The sequence below is a fragment of the Buteo buteo genome, chromosome 4 (assembly GCF_964188355.1).
Source record: "Buteo buteo chromosome 4, bButBut1.hap1.1, whole genome shotgun sequence".
In the NCBI taxonomy this organism is placed as follows: Eukaryota; Metazoa; Chordata; class Aves; order Accipitriformes; family Accipitridae; genus Buteo; species Buteo buteo.
The window spans coordinates 1,458,291-1,475,411 of record NC_134174.1 but is presented as its reverse complement, the minus strand read 5'-3'; the positions used below and the strand labels follow the sequence as shown (position 1 = coordinate 1,475,411).

At 45.0% G+C, this 17,121-nt stretch overlaps 1 protein-coding gene across 2 annotated transcripts in view; it reads right to left on the bottom strand.

The window, feature by feature from the left end:
- NRF1 (nuclear respiratory factor 1) overlaps positions 1-17,022 on the bottom strand; it is a 74,372-nt gene extending 57,350 nt beyond the window's left edge. For both annotated transcript variants that reach the window (XM_075024527.1, XM_075024526.1), the window contains exon 1: positions 16,863-17,022. The gene's annotated coding sequence lies outside the window, so the exon portion shown is untranslated. The remainder of the gene's footprint in view (positions 1-16,862) is intronic.
- Between the last annotated feature and the right edge of the window lie 99 nt (positions 17,023-17,121).

The window sequence follows — 17,121 nt, the reverse complement described above, 5'->3', positions numbered from 1 at the left end:
GTCACATACTTAATCATGCAGCCAGGCAGTGTGTGATGGAGGAAAGCTTGGTCTAGCAGCTAAAACAAAGAAACAAGTATCAGGATACAGGTCCAGTACCGCAAGCTGCCCAGATACTAAGATGACCATGGCACTAGGTCACGACCATGTACTCTGTACTGGGAAGACTGGGAAAGAGGCACATGTCCTATATTTACACTCCCACCAATATTATTGCCCTAAGAAACTGAGGGGTTTTTGTCCATGAAACTCTAAGAGAGCCCCTAAAAGGTCCTAAATGGTATGGATGGGAAACAATTCAACCTGGACCACAAACAGATGTTTTCAAACTTCTGTCTTCCATCCAGGCCTGTGCTAGAGGAACTCAAGCCTGTGGGACAGCAGAAGTACTGTTGTGAGACTGTTACAAACCTACTGAGGTTACAGCTAAAGCCAAATCACCTTTTAACTCACAATCCTCCCTAAAAGGCTGCTAGAGTTAGATATTGCTGTTGTCCAACCTGTTTACAACTCAGATTGTAATACTAGAACCATCCCAAAATAGCAGCAATTCAAATACTGCCAGTAAGGAAAGGACTAAGATGCTGAGGTACATTGAAGCAAACTGAAAATTGGTTTGAAAAAAAATCAGCCATTAATCTCCTTCCAAGGAACTTAATGTGCCATCACCATAGAAAAATGGTCAAGGAAAATTAAAAAAAAAAAAAAAAAAAGAGAAATAGCTCAGCAGGCCAGGCCTTTCCCAAGCTACCATGCTTTTTCTGAAAGGGTGTATCGGTGCTTTCCTTTATGGAGCAATACAATTTTAACTACTTTCCATTAAAACAAAAAATGTATTTATCCACAGAAAAACATGATCAGAACATAATTGACAAAGCATAGTAACCTTTTAGCTCGTCAGGAGACAAGACTGCAAGACAACAGATGCTTCAGATACTGTTTCCTTCAGAAGGAAACCTGTTTGAATCAAGAGGCAGTCTACACCCGACGTCAATAAAAAAAGATGCTTTTTTTATAAATAAAATTGGTAGTAGACTCAAACTATGTATTTCTGAGACAGCAAGTGGACAGCTGGGTAAGCAACATCAATACTCCTCATGGGCATGTGAATTTAAACACACATGCATTTCATCTAGTTTTTATGGGCATATGTTTTGCTTCAGTGCACAGTGCCTGCTTGAATTTTGGCATTTTTGGAAACAGTTAGCTATAAGCAATGACTGGGATAATCAATAGCAAGGCCATCATGTTTAAAGATAAGTCCACTTGCTTCAAACAAGGTCTAATAACCATCAATCTACTACAAACTCTTTCCTCCCTCCACCAGCTCCGTTCCAAAAGAGACCAAGGTACATGCTCCAACGTATGAAGGTTACTTGTTTCCTCGGTGGCACTATTAGATTTTCTCACTCTCTATCTTTCCTGCCTGTATAAAAGAAGGTATAAACTGGAAAAAAGGCAATAAACTACTACAGCTCTTCAGTAAACCCTGCAGCCTGCCCAACTGTGCACACAGCAACACAAGCTCTAGTAATTCATTTCCAAGTTGTAACTTGGACTAATTCTAGTTTAACCTGAGAGCTGGCTTCATTCAATGCAGGTTTACTACTTTTCCAGCTTCTGCACTATTTTCATCTCTACAAATTTTCCTTCCACAAAATTTCCAAATGTCTCCAGAATCATACACTGAAGGGCACTGACTGTTATCTTTGAGTGTTGAAACCTTGGGTAGTTATTCATATATTGATATTATTCCCAAAGGATTCCTGATACAAGTCACTCAGGCTTTGTGGGCAAACACCTTGACTGGCAGTTTCTGCTGGTGATTACCAACTTGTTGATACTGTTGTTGCCCCAGCAGCAAAGCATCTCTGTTATGTATCCGAAGGGTCCACACTTGGATTTGAACAGGGATTCAGGCACAGGGCATGAAAGGAAAGTTGTTCTTGATTAATTTTAGAGATGAGCATTCATTGTTCCAGAAAAGGAAAGTTTATTCCTGTTTCCCTTCAAAAACCAGAACAGTTTCAGGTATAAGGAAACCCTAATGATATGATGATGCCTGCAAAGACATTTCCTGGTAGTTGTAGTTTAGTCCAGAAGCCTTGGATGACAGCCAGAAGTATTTTTAAAGTCATTTAAAGTGCTTAAAAAAATATAAGGATAAAGTCCCTCTCATCACACAGTGCAGTTGCTTCATGACTGTGTCAGAGGTTCCTTTGATGTACTGTCAACTATGATCAATAGCTGTTGACACCATCACTGGAAGAATACCAGATGCAGGAGGGAGCAAAGCAAACTAAAATAGCAGAAGCCGTACCATTCAAACCAGCAGAAAACAACAGAATCTGAACATAAACCCCATAAATTCTGCATTAAATTTAAAACCACATGGATTAAAACGAAGGTCTCATCTGCTCAGTGTAATCTCTGGTGTGAATGTAAAGAGATATAACTCAACCCATACAAAACCACGCGGGTTATCCCACTGTAGAAACTGTCCTCTACCACCGCCATCTAGTTTAATGTTGCTTCATGGGTGCTTTAAACTGTGCCAAAAATAAAATGTCCACACCAGAAAAAATGATGAGGTACACCAGCATGCCTGGAAAAACTCTCTTACACAGACAGGGCTTGGACTTATTTTTATCCTTTAGACCGCTGAAGCAGTTTTACTTCAGATGCTGTAGAAGCACAAGACACTGCCCTCTGAGACAGTCTTAACTTAGAGATGAGCATTTATCTGCTGGCATTTTAAATCATGCAGCTATTTTTACTAACTCATCCAACATAATGCCTAATTCAATAAAAAAAACGCTGGGTCTCACTTCTTTGGCGGTTTAAATAATTTTAAAAGGATGCAAAATATGAATTATCTGAATGAAGACTGAAGGAGAAGGGTTGAGACCCAGAATATTTTGACAGAGACCTGCTCTGCGCTCTCCCACGCAAGCACAGCTCACTTGTGCCATGTGTGCTCAGATCCCTCCTAAGAAAGCAGCTGCTGCGTGAAAGGGAGCTCGGGGAACAAGTTTTAAATGAAAAGAGGGTAGATTTAGATCGGACATAAGGAATTCTTTACGATGAGGGTGGTGAGAGACTGGAAGAGGTTGCCCAGAGAGGTGGTAGCAACATTCAGGGTCAGGTTGGACGGGGCTCTGAGCAACCTGATCTAGTGGAAGATGTCCCTGCTCATTGCAGAGGGTTGGACTAGATGATCTTCAAAGGTCCCTTCCAACCCAAACCATTCTGTGATTCTATGATTCTACAGTTCTGAAAGGGGGTGGGAACAGTTAACAGCCTCGTCAACATCCAAACCACCAAATATAAAGTTCTCATGTTCAAGTTGTGCAACCAGACCTTCCTTCAGCTTGGGCATTTCAGAGCTCACTCGATGAGCATATCTCTCTTCTGTAAGCCAACACCATACAACCAAAGAAGCCACTGTGAAAAAGCGTGGTCTGTCTTTCTTACAAAACTTGCTTCTTCGTCAAACAGAGTTCTGTAATTTCTTTGCAAATAATCCTGGTTGTCAGAATTCAGGCATCATATTTTCATATCAAGAGTGAGTCACTGTGGGCAGAACACCATAAGGGAAAAGTTCACCTGTATTCTGTAATAGCATCCATGTAAAAATGAGTATGACATTTTATAAATAAAATGTAAGAATTAGCAAATCACCAATACCAAACAGAGAGGCCAACTCTCACACAGCCTGCTCGGTGCGCTACAGCACAACCTTTCCTAACCAAAGGTTTTGGGAAGAATGAAATCCCATCCCAGCCAGCTGCACGGCACTGCTGTGCAGGGGAACTAACCATATTTGATGGATGCTCTGAGCTCAAGCAGCAGCTCTGCCTTCTACAGTGACACAAGCAAGGATTTAGCAATTACACAGGAGGAAAGACAGAGGACTAACAGACACACAGGCTTTTTCAGAATCCACTTTATAAGTGATCAATGTCAGCAATTAGTTTAATAGACAGGTTAACCTTTCCAGCTCAGGTTATCGTCCCTGTACTTATTTCAGGCTGGTCAGGTCATCGACCCTCTTCTCTTCCCAGTGATGAGACTCGGGAGAAAGGCTGCATTACATGACCCACCTAGTGTGCTCTAAACAATTAGCCTAGAATTGCTGAAAAGATCTTAAATTTAGATGATACAGGAACAAACCAGATGCTATGGGAAGCCACAGTAACTAGTGAAAAAGGGGCAATAAGCTTGCATCAGCTCATGCCTCTGAAAAAAGCCAGCCAGCCTGCATCAAGCTTCTCCTCATCCTCCTTTCACCTAAACATCAAGGGGGTCAACACCTAAACTTACAAAGGTGCACGCAGAGGTCTAGGCTTGTGCCTACAGAGGCCCAGCTCTCCACAGCACGGTCAGGTTGTTTAAAAAGGTACAAACCAGCCTGTTAGCTAGTGATGGACCCACCAAAACGCAAAGAGCAGGGCACTGATGAAGCTTCATGGCCTACAAACAGTCTCTTGTAGAGGAAGGTTTGTAACGGCGTTTTCCCCAAAGTCATGCCTTGTATTTAGCGTACTGTAAAGTAAGCAGAAAGAAGAAAGGAAGAGACAAGCCAACGTTGTGGTTGCTCAGTTGGCTCAGGGGACATCAGATGTTCCTGGGGCTTTTTAATTGGTTGTTTTTGTTGGTTTTTTTTAAATTTGCTTTGTTTTTTTTTAAATTAAGTAATTAAGAGGACTTATTTGAGAGGGCCAATTTTACATATCCATTCTCAAGAATAATCCCTCTGGCTCATTTTATAATTTGTTTCATAGGAATGGAAAAACTCCTGGTTTTTCTTTCCCAACCCATTTTCTGTTTGATCCCTGCACTGTAGTCAGAACCAATTTCTTATCAACAACCCTGCTCTACACAGGAGCTCAGCACATAGTACTTTGTCTGGCACTACAAAGCAGTCTCGAGACTAGTGTAAAAAGAAAAAAAAAAAAGGTAAAAAAAAAAATCTGCTTCATCATTCAAGCTGGTCACTCTCCTCATGGTTTTAACTTCAATGAAATACTGTTCCATGCTCAGCGAGCTGAGTGTTTTCCAGAAAATGTGCAAGACCTCCTCCCTTTCTTCCACTCTTTTTGTAAAGTTGACAAGCATCTGGAGTTTAATATGCCCTTAATGGATTCAAGCCTCTGCTGTAAATAAGTCGTTTGCTTTGCATTAAACAACCGGCATCACACTGGTACTTTTGTTCTTGGAGGCGATTGCGGAGAGTTAATCAACGGGGCTCCTGTGATCCGGGTGTGTTAATTCTCATGCAGCAGCTCTGTGGGCTGCAGGGTGGCTGCTGCAGCCATCAGCCGCCGCCTGCTAAGCCCCTTCTTGCAGCTCTCCAGTGGTGTTCAGCCATGTAGACCAGCACCTCTGCTAGGAAATGGGCCTCTAAATCAAGTTTTAGCCATTTGCTGCTCAGTTTGCTTTTCCCCTTCCCCTAGCCTGGAGGAGAGCCATGGTGCTTACTCATTAACCGCTGCTTCTTCAACGATGCTGCAAGGAGGTAGCAATGATGATCAGCGCTATTCTCGTGCTTGCCTCCAACCCTTGGCCATCGCAGCGAGGCAGGAGCAAAGTTTCACAGTGCAGGTCGCAAAGATGCTGGCGGTGGCACGCAGGGCTTCACACATGCAAAGCATGTGCCCTGCTGAGCTGCATTCCTCATCCTAAAAGCCCGCTGTAGCACATAAGGTAGACCACACCGCCCCAATTTATTTTAAGAACTACCAACTGTTTGCAGCAGCAACAGCTCACCCGCCTGCCTGCCATAGTGACCATCGGCGCTGGTGTCATCTCGTGAGAGGGAGGGATCTAAAATACCTTCGATGATGCAGGCCAACATGATGTTTTTTCAGTTAACTAGGTTTCATACTTCATATATTCAATCAGATTAAAAAGCACTTCCTATGCACTTAGTACATAAGAATCTTTTTTATTTGAAAAGGTATTTCAAAATTCTGGCTCTATGTCTAGATAAACTCTAAATTCCCTGCAAAGACAGCCTGGAATAATTCGTAAGTGAAAACCGACCCAGCGAAAAATAAATCATTTGCCATTTACCAATAAAATCAAATCCTGTTTGAGTGTAATTATACCTTTGAAATTGTCTGGTACTGCTTTTTGCTATTCTGGCACAAAGCCCTCTATGCATTTTTTAAAGCATCCTGATACAGTTGGTTTCTAATCAGCAGATGTCAATGGTTATACTAACCATGAAGAACTAACCTCATTCGGAAACAATGGCAACACAAACCAAGAGATCGTACACCGTGATTTTCACACGGAGCCATGACTGAAATCACTGGTGTTCATCAAACCTCATTAATCTTGAGAGATTTGTGTCTACCCTCCAATTACAACAGCCAGAAATGATCTGGTTTTGATAGCTCCTGAGATGGTCTGAGTTAGAGGAGCTGCCAACCTCCAGTTGAGGGGATGATTAGAAGGCAACCTCTAACAGAGGAGAGACGGCCAGTCTTGGCTTGGTGCTGTCCTGGTTGCGTTTCTCCTCTATCTGGGTCAACGCTGGCTGGTACCCGAAAGCCACATCTCATGCAAAGATGTCCATCTCCCAGCCAGGCCTGACTCACACAGGCGCGGAGCTCGCTCGCAGCGTTTCCTGATGATGCTGGTTAAGAAACCACTTCTAGGTGAAATCTGAGATGGCTTCTGCGAGTGCAGCTTACAACCGAAAGCACACGGGAAAGCCCCCATCTCCCATCACTCGGCTGCACCACGTTCCCACAAGTGAGACCCAGACCTTCTCCTGGTCTTTACTCCACGGGGAGAAAAGAAAGAGGATGTTCACGTCCTCCCCAGCAGGTGGTTTCAGACTGACGATAGCAGAGATTTAGCTCTTTCCATGAGGTCCACCTGTCACGTTGCATTGGCGTCTGTCACTGATTAAATATTATTTGTTAATTTGCCTTCAGGATAAATTTGATACTGTTCTTGTATAAAATTGTGCCTAGAGGGAATTACCACTGCAGGTTTGATAAGGAAATAATGCTATTCACCAGGGGCAAGATTGATTAATATCTATCTTACCACAACTCATTTAAACTGCACATTTAAATCCCCAAATCCTATTTTTCCATGGCTGTGGAAAAAGTCTTCCCTTGCTCATGGAGAGAATTTGCTGGCCTACACTTCAATCCAATAAAAAATGGCTTTTTTTCTGGTGAAGCGTCTGTCACTCTGGAAGCTGTGCAGGGTTTTAGATGGGACTGACTTTCCAGGACCTGAGACATTGCCTCCTGTCAGCAGCAACAGCTGATACCCTGCACAAAGGCAAGATAAGACATGCTAGTTTACACCTCTCCTATCAAGATTGAAGCGAACATCTCATTTCACGCTGGCTCACAGTGGCACATGGACGGTTGCCGCTTGTCGGCAGAGCCGCAGTAACTCAAGCACTAAGAGGAACTACAGAAACTAGCTCTCATTCCACAGCGTCCTCCTGTGGCATAATATTAGTATAATGATCCTTTTAATTAGGATGGAAGAAAATTCCCTATGCTACCAGCCTCGGCATGAAAAGACCTAAAATAAAATTGATCCTAGAAAACAAAACCAAAACCCCTTCTATTAACGTGCTCTTTTTATCAGCATTTCACATAAAAGAGGAAACACATCATACTGCAGGAAAAACTTCACACACAGAAGGTCTGGAAAAGAAACAAATAGGATTTTACACATATTTATTAGGCATAAAACCTCCTATTTGCTGCTAAAGTTTCTGCTGAAAGCCACCATTTGGTGATGTGATAGGACACTCATTTCATGACATACGATGCAATTTGCAAGGGGTCCTTTTCGAAGCTTAACTTCACATACTTAGCACCAAACACCAGCAGAATGCTACAGGCCGAAGGTAAGGATGAGGTGGTTTCTACTTGAAGACTCTTCTCAGGCTTCGTCACAAAGGCGATGGTGACCACGGGGAGGACCTCACCGCAGCGCTCCACCCAGCTGCACAAGGCGAGCTGGAGCAGACGCCTGGTCTCCCTCCTGCCCAGGCCAGCAGGAAGCAGAAGCAGCACGTTGGAGAGAACGTGAAGGTCTCCAGGAAAAAAAAAGACCAAAAAAACAACCAAAACCAAAACACTTTTAAATTACCCCAGCAGCTGAAATGGGCTGGACTGGCTGCCAAAGCAGTTTCTCTTCAGTTGCTTGCCTCAACCAGAGCAATGGTAGCTCACACAGAAAGCACAGCATGTACATGCAGAAGGACTCCACTTTTTTTTCCAAATTTTAAGCAATTCACATAAGTTAAAGGAAAAAAAAAAAAAGTACTACAGTGGAATCAGTCCTCCCCATGAAGACACCAAGAAAAAGGTTAGCACACATTCAGTGTTCGGAAACCCATGGGAAGGGCATACCACCACATCCCAGCCCATGTCAGCCAGCGAGTGTAATCCAAAACTGGAAGTCAAACTACACCGTAAAATCGTAAACCACGGGGTGGAATTCTCATTTAGCATTCCCGTGCTTCCCCCCAGGCTCTGCAGGTTTCACATTAAGCATTTGGGGTGCGATACACAGAGGTGACTCTCCCTTACCAGTATCCACCAGTAACACGTGGGGTAGAACCTTCTTCCCTAAGTTTTTTGCAGGATATGTAGTCTGACACGAGTCTAGGAAACATAATGTATGATAAATGGCATTCTCAAAGATAATACTTTGTCAGCTTACACATTCTTTGACTTTATTTAAAGAACCACACAGAAATCCCAATTTCAAATATTTTACTTTCTGGGCATAGCCCAGAAGTCATTTTAACAGTGTGAAGCGAGTTAGTCATCTCTAGCTGATACAGCTTTTTTAATTAACACACAAAGTGGCCTTTTAAGAATTACTAACCCAATAAGTGCAACTGCCGAGAGAGCTGCTATTTGCTGATCGCCGACAGCATTCCTGGCACTGCACAAAGGCACAGCCCTCGCCCCAACAGGATTACTGCCTAAAAGACAGAGCGCAGCCCTAGCTGGCTGCATTAAGGTGCAAATGTTCCCATTTTTAATCCTCTTTTATCGAGAGAGAGGATTAGTGGTTATGCTGGACTACCACAGAAAAACATAATGGAAGTGTGTTTTACCGAGGGATTCGAGCAAGAGGGTGGCAATGTGACACACCACAGCCTTGTCCAGACTGAGACTCAGAGGTGTGAAGTATCCCGTTAACTGCAACATCCAGCATGGACAAGGTCTGCTGTCTTCAGCCTTGGCTAGATGGATCACCTTAAGGACTTGGTCCTCACGTCGCTTTAATTCAACCGATTTAGCATATGGTAAAGGCAGTCGACGCAGCCCTAACCACGTGTAATTATCTAACTTCCACCCTAAAATGGCAAGCCTGGCCCACCCCTCATTGATGGTTCTGTTAATGATGTAGTCTTCAGAGAGATACTTAATACGGTCTGGTTGATACTAAACCCAGCATGAGTTATACCAGTATGACTGTAGCTGGTTTTAGGAGGGGTGGTGCCACCTTAGCTGGATGAGGAAGGGTACAGGTATTCAACCTGTGTACGCAGAAGGTCCCAGGCAATGGACAAAGTAGTGATGAGTTGTCCCAGACCACAAAAAAAAAACAAACAAACAAACCCAAACAAAAAAAAACCCACAAAACGCCAACTCTCCTCTTGCAGTTCTATACTTTTACTCTTTTAATTCATTTGCCCTCCGATCCTGCAATACATACTGAAACCCTCGATGTCATGAGCAGACAGACAGATTAGGAATCCAGGCCATTCTGTCTTCCAGAAAAAAAAATTAAAACCTGTAGGGAAAATACACACTACAATAGCATTTGTTTTCAAGATCTTATTCTACCTAAGTTTGGGGTTCTTTTCATACAGCTGTTTAAGAGGAGAGGTTGTGCTTTCACAGGTCTGCAGACAGTCTCTGATGTCAACTACCATACCTGCATTCACACGAGGAAGAACTGGGGGATTCTCCTCCAGGCTCAGAAAAACAGGCGTCTCTGGTTACCCTGCGGGGCCCTTTAGGGCATCTGAGGTGACAGAGTACAGCGAGGCTCGGTTCAGTGCCAGTAAAAAATGGCACTCCTCCCCTTAGCACCTGGAACTGGGAAAAAGGAAAGGACAGGTTCCCTCCCAACTGTTTCCTGCGGTTCAAGAACACGTCTGCTTGCCTGCCGCACAAGATTGCGGATGAGGAGGAAAAAGACTCCAGCAAAACCACTGTAAACTAATAAGCAAAGACCCTGAAAAGGGAAAGCGTCACCTCTGTAAACGAAGCACCAGGCATATGAGAAAATCCAGTGCATGTTACATTTGCAGCTGCGTATTGTACAGGATTAAGATTTGTGTTTTCTGGAAAAAAGTGCATCTACAGCCCAACTAGATCAAAGAGATTTGCCTGCAAGTTATTTAAGTCTTAAGTAACTGCACGCTGGATTTAACTGCTGGTTCAAACATTTTTCTCTCCAGAATTGACAAAGAGCCTGTTAAGCAGGCCACTGTGTTCTCCAAGCATCCTGCTTAGTACTCAGCTGTCTTCCACACAGGCAAAACTGAAGACTCAAGACCCAAGCCATTTGTTAAAAGACAAAGCAGGGTTATATCACACACAGGAATACATCCACTAATACTCTTCTTACTAAGCAGTTATTTCCTTCTATCTTAGTTTGAGAAGGGGCATAGGTCGGTATGGCTTACAGGAGTACTACTCTACCAGATTCTCAAACTTCCCACGCACGTGGAGAACATCCGAGATTGAGCCATCATGGTTTTCCCATCCTGACCCACCTTAAGTCAGTGCTCAGGTGGGGCTTTTCCTGCTTTGAATACACAGCACAGTAGCAAATCCCATGGGAATTCAAAGTTTTCAGAGTTCCTGCAATGCACAACCATGTATTTGAAAATGATTGTACACTGAAAATGGACCATGAATTTTTATTTGCTGCTACATTTTGTACTTTAGGTGTCTTTCACATTTCTTCACCACCACCTCCATCTACATATGCTTCTCATTATCAGGGTTTAAGTATTACAGCTATCACAGGAACATACACCATTTCCTTCTCGAGCAAGAGACCCAATTTACTGATTTACCTGCCAATTGCCATGAATACTCATGATGCAGAAATAATAAGCCTGGAAAAAACTAACTTGCAACCCAAAGCAACTATGAGAAGAGCTTCGAATCAGCACGCATTTTCTAGGGAGCAAAGGGAGTAGGACTCTTTGAAGTCCCTTCTTTTTCAAAAGGGAAACCAGGAGTTAAAGGATTTTCTTTGTGCCCAAGAAAGCGGCTGCAGAAGCAGCAGCAAGAGACTTTAATGGCTGACAGCAATAATAAACTTACGGGGGGAAGAATTAATTTATACACCATACCTCTCTAGAGGATGTTACAAGGTAAATAAAGCTTGGAGACTCAGGGGGTGTGGTCTTGCAAGTATTTTTGACCCAGACTATGGGGAAGTTTTCCAAGCCTCGAAGTCATCCCCATTTGATTACTTTAATTAGATGGTTATGTAATAAACAGTGGGAGGGACTCAGTTTCTTTTGGACTGCATTTCTTGATCACGCTGGTTACAAGAAAGAAGCATGCTCTATAAATGAAAATATACTTTTATGTTTTTCTGCTTATGTATTTGAAGTCAGATGAATTTTGTAACAGTACTGAAAAAGTTGAGTTACCCTCCAAGTCGCTATCAGTCTGCAGCATCTGAGGAATCCATTTATTATTTATAGGCAATACAGACAGCACACAGAGCAAACAGATAAAAAAAAAAATCACACATCTGCCTTATACACAGCCTCACAGAGGCAGAAAGTAATCAACACCCAACAAAAGCAATACCAGTGAGGAAGCAGAGGTTCAGAGCCCAGCACCAAGAGCAGAACACACCTCACCATGCTCCATGCGGAGGAGACACCTGCCCTCATCCTCCAGCACAAAAACAGGCTCTATTACCCACTGAAAGTAGTATGGTCTCTAAGAAAGGATTAAAAATAGCAAGAAAAGGAGATGCTGGACTTCCCAACCCTATAGAGCTAATGCTTGGATGGAACATGCCTTCCATCATAAGCATCCTAAGAGTCTTTGTACAGCTGCATCTTTCTTACAGGAGGGGAAAAAAAACCCCCACAAAACCAAAAACCCACCACGTTATTTCATTGACATCAAAACGTCAATGCGCATCAGGACGCCTATCACTCTCCTACGTGCTCCACCAAATATAGCCTCCACCTCCCCATTTTCTATCTGTCAATAGAAGGGACTCCTTCTTGGAGTTTGGCAGGCGACTCATCCACAACAAAACCAGAGCAGCCTCAGACAGAAATCCTTCCCATAAAGCTAAACACATCAGGTGATCTCCAAAACAAAGTGGGCGTACAGCCTTGATTACTTGGCCATCCTCTCCCAGCTGCCCCCTTACTAACAATCCTGGTGAAAACACAAGGTCTGGTCCTAGTTAGAAACTGTACTATTCCCAAAAGGATAATGGGCTCTGATGTCTCCTAGTGAGTGGTACCATTGCACAGGGAGGAAGGACTCCAGCCAACCTTCCCAATGGAACCAGCAACCGGTTCAACCCCACCAGTTTTTAGGACAAAGCAAAAGCAACAGGGCCGGAAGCAGCAAAACACCACAACTATTGAACCCTGTTGCAATTGCTGCAGTGGATACAGAATTGACCTGGATTCTCCCCAAAGCAGGATGGTGCCTGGATGGTCCAGGTTTAGCCCAGACAGGTGAGAGGTTCCTGCCACCCATGGAACAAAGCCCTGGCAGCCTGCACAACTCCAGACCTTAAAACCCTTCTCCACGCTCCACTGCTAATGGTACAGCCTTGATGTTGGAAAGCGGTGAGAGTTTCTGGTGGAAGCTTAAGTTTCAGATGGAAGCAAAGAGAAGATGCTAGTAATGTTCAGCATTTTATGGTTTGCAATACTTGAAAAACAGGATATATTTACCTGGTTTAGATTCACACACAGAACGAGCTGATGAAGAGATTCACAATAGCTGACACACAAATTCACTCACTAAAGCAAGTGACAAACAGATCGGGGCAAGGGCGCGTATCTGCATTCAATAGTGGGAATGTGAGAAATTATTAAACTGATCCTCTAACAAACAACTGCATTCAAAACCATAAGAGGATGGATTACCTTAAAACACGGAAAAACATTGCCCCAGCACTGAGAGACCGTGCTAGAGACTGTGTGCCACTTGACGCCTTCACATGGAGGGTCTTCAGTGGTTCATGAGACTTTCAGCAGGACAAGCCTTACTGAAGATCCAGAAGAGCACAATAACCAGCAACAGAGCTCTGAATCTGGTGTGAAAACTAAACTGGAGTAAGTGGAAACTTTTATCCTTAATTTTGATTTACAATTGGCTGTAGCCAGTCCTAATTTTAGACAAGCATGCTTAACAAGTGGCTATGTATCAAACAGCTAATGAAGTTCATTGGGGAGAGCCGCATGAGTCACAAGTATCCGCTTCAAATGCCACCTCAGCACCATTTTCATCCTTCTACTACAGTAACTACTACATAGTAAAAGTAAGATCCCCACCATGCAGCACAAGTTATTTACAAAGATCAAGGGGTGTATTTTAAAATTATTTTATTAAATTACTCAAGCTGGATAATCAGTAATACAAAAAAAAAATCTCAACTGTATTATTTTCCTATGCATCTACTTCAGAAGCAGCATAAGAAAGACAGAGGCTAAATTTTACAGTACCTCTTGCACTGACAATCATCAACATCAGCTGATTTCTACTGACAGCATGCAATGTTCTTATGTATTAAAGTCTGTATTAAATTTTCTTGGTAAAAGGGATACAGGGGCACGGCAGAGTCACTGCACTCTGCTTCCTTCCTAGAGGATACTTTTCCAGATCAGAGGAGGGTAAGGCAAAAAAATAGTGATTCCCAAAGCCTTCAAGAGACGGAGAAGCTGCATGGAAATCTCCCTCAGCGGGTAAATGAAGAGCAGGTGGAAGCAGTAATGGAAATATTCCCAGAGCATGTACATGCACATGGCAGCATAAGTTTGACATGATGTAGCCTAGAAGCAAGATTTACAATAAAGGCGGCCCCAGTGCTCCCAACCTGGGTTCCTGCAGTCATTTGTGGTTCTTTATTTTCACTTACGAGGCTGAAATCTTCCAGCTTGAGCTTGCCAGAAGTGAAACTGGCTGGTTTAAGTCTAAGAAAAGATGATTCAGGCTCCTGAATGACAGAAAAGTTATGAAATTCCAACACTTGAAGTAGTCCTCGTGTCAAAATACCTGTAGTCTGAAAGCTGACATCTGTGCAGCCAACCAATCATGGGGCTTTTGTCCAGGAAAGGTGAGACAATTAATCGAAGTGCAATATTACAGCGCATAAAACCCCTGCATGGCGAATGTTACTCAGAAACAAAGTGGCCTTCACTCACCGTTAGCTTAATCCTCTATGAGTTTACGCCACACATTTTCCCGATGGAGCTATAGAGAAGGGCAACCTCCAACCAACACGGCACACACTAGGGACTCTCTCTGGTATAGCTGTTTTTTGCCAGGACGGCTTATCTCCTTCTGGGGTCAGGGTATTTGTTGTTCTGGCACACCAGGCAGCGCAACCGGGATGGCACAATCCACATCCACAACACAAACTCGCATCAGGGTAACTCACATGCTCGTTACACAGAGCACAGACAGGCCAAGTTACCTCCAAAGGAGCATCCATGCAGCGCAACAGGTACGAAGTGAAAACGCCGTGAGTTAACGGGGTCCGCAGAAAGATTTTGATTCAACAGAAAGGCCACTTTCACTGCTCCACGCCAAAAATCATATTGCCTACACAGACGCGAACACTGGCTCTATCCAGGCTGCCAACAAACGACGCTTTACAAGACCTGTGCTTCATTCCACCTATATAACGTGAGCGTACATCAGGCCACACACTTTGTAAAGCACAGATGCTATTGCGGTACGTGAAATTGTAAGACCTGCACAAAACACGTACTGGATGAGGCAGAGGGTTCCCCAGCTTGCTGTATTTATGGCCTGTGCATAAGAGCCCATGCCTCATTCACCGTAAAGCCTGTACAAAAATGATGTGAGACTTCTGAAAAACAACTGCGATACAATAAAATACAATAAAAAACAACTGTGACACCCTATAAAACAGTAAGCACGTGTAGAAAATTACATAAGCATATGAGATTATTTAATTACTCACTACACTATAACACTTATCCATGACGGACAAGATTAAAGCCCTGAAAAAAGAGTTAATATAATCATGACCTTTCCAAAGTTACCATCGTCATGTACGGCCTTTTTCACCCTCCATGAAAAAAGAACTGTTGCTCCCAGTTTTACCACAGGCATGAAAATCTAAATTAAAAAGATGAACAATTTCTCTCTCATCTATTTCCCCAACACTAGGGCATTACAAGTTGAATATAGCAGGTTTTAAAAATGAGCAACTGTGATGCAGATGAACTAGAAGACAAGGTAATGCTACTGCTAAAGGGAGGATGGAGACAAGTTGCCACGATGTCACGAACAAAACTCTGAAAAATAACAACTGCACACAGACACCACAATGCTGAAAATACTCTCACCGTGTCCAGGACATGGGAAGAGAGTCTAAAACCATGCTCAGACAGCAGAAAGGCTAACGCACTAGGGACAAAAACCAGAACAGCAATACCCTTCCTAAGATAAAAATCCTGAATTCTGGAAATAAGGAAGATGGTTTCAGCAGAGGAGGAAAAAAAATAAAAGCAGAGATCCAAATCTCAAAGAGGTGCACAGAAAACATCTCCCCACGCTATGAAAATTATCTGTAGCTGCAAGAAAGCTAGGACTTAGTAACCCCACGCATATGAAGACTTTTGAGCCGAACACTTCTGCCCTGTAATTATTATTTACACTAACAAGGTTCTGAGCACCTCAGTCACGAACCAGGTCTCTCCTGAGCCAGCTGTTGTATAACCCCAGAACAAAGAGACACGACTTATACCCCCTTTTGGGCATATTAGAGGGGGAAGAAAAAATAATAAAAAACATTCTGCTTGCGTGATTAGCAGCATTTAAACTCGCTGCCCTCCCAGCAGCAGCCCCGCTCCCCAACTCATATGCAAAAGGGCAGCACCGGCCCAGGACGCTGCCACAAGGCATCCATTTGCAGTCAGCAAAAGGAAAATTAAAAAAAAAAAAAAAAGACGGAAAAAAAAGGGGGGGGGGGATAAAAGGGGGAAAGAAAGGAAAAAGGCAAAAGAAAAGCCCCGCAAATGGCTGCAGCCGCGACCCAACTTCCCTCCCCACAGCGGGACGGGCTCGTAGCGGGGCCGGAGCAACCTGCTCCCGCAGCCTGCCACGGCCGCCTCGGCCAGACGCGTGGGCCCGGGGCCGGCCCGCAGCGGCCTCCCCGTTTCCCCCTTCCTTCCCCCCGGTGTGTGTGTCTGTGTGTCTGTGTGGAGGGAGGGAGTGGAGGGCGGGAGCCCGGTCCCCTCCTCGGGGCACCCGCGGCCGGCAGAGGCCCCCGGCGCCCCGCAGGCCCCGCAGCCTCCCCCCCCCCCCCACTCCTCCTCCTCCGCCTTCGGCGGCCGGGCGGGAGCGGGCCGCCACGGGGCCGCGCTCCACCATCGCCGCCGCCCCCCCCCCACCACACACACGCACACGCTCCTTCCCTCCCTCCTTCCCTCCCCGACCCCGCCGGCGGGGCCTAGCGCGGCCTAAGGCGTCCCCGCGGCGGCGCTGAGGGGAGGCGCGGGCGCCGGAGCCGGGGGTGCCTGGGCGGCCGGCGGGGGCCCCCGCGTTGCTGCGGCTGCGCCGGGCTGGAGGAGCTGGGAGATTGCGCGGTAGGACACTCACCTCAGAGCGGCTGCGCTGCGGCGGGCCTGCGCCGTGGAGCCTCTGCCGGGCTGGCGGTCGGGGAGGGGAGCCGAGCGGGGACGCGGAGCGGCTCGCCCTGAGCCGCCGCAATGGCGAGCGGGAGAGGCGGGGACCGGCGGCGGCGGCGGCGGCGGGAGGAGGCCGGGGGGGAGAGGGAGAGAGGGGGGGGGAGGAGGAGGAGGAGGAGGAGGAGGACGTATGGCGTCATAGCCCGGCGCCGCCGCCATGATGAGGAGGG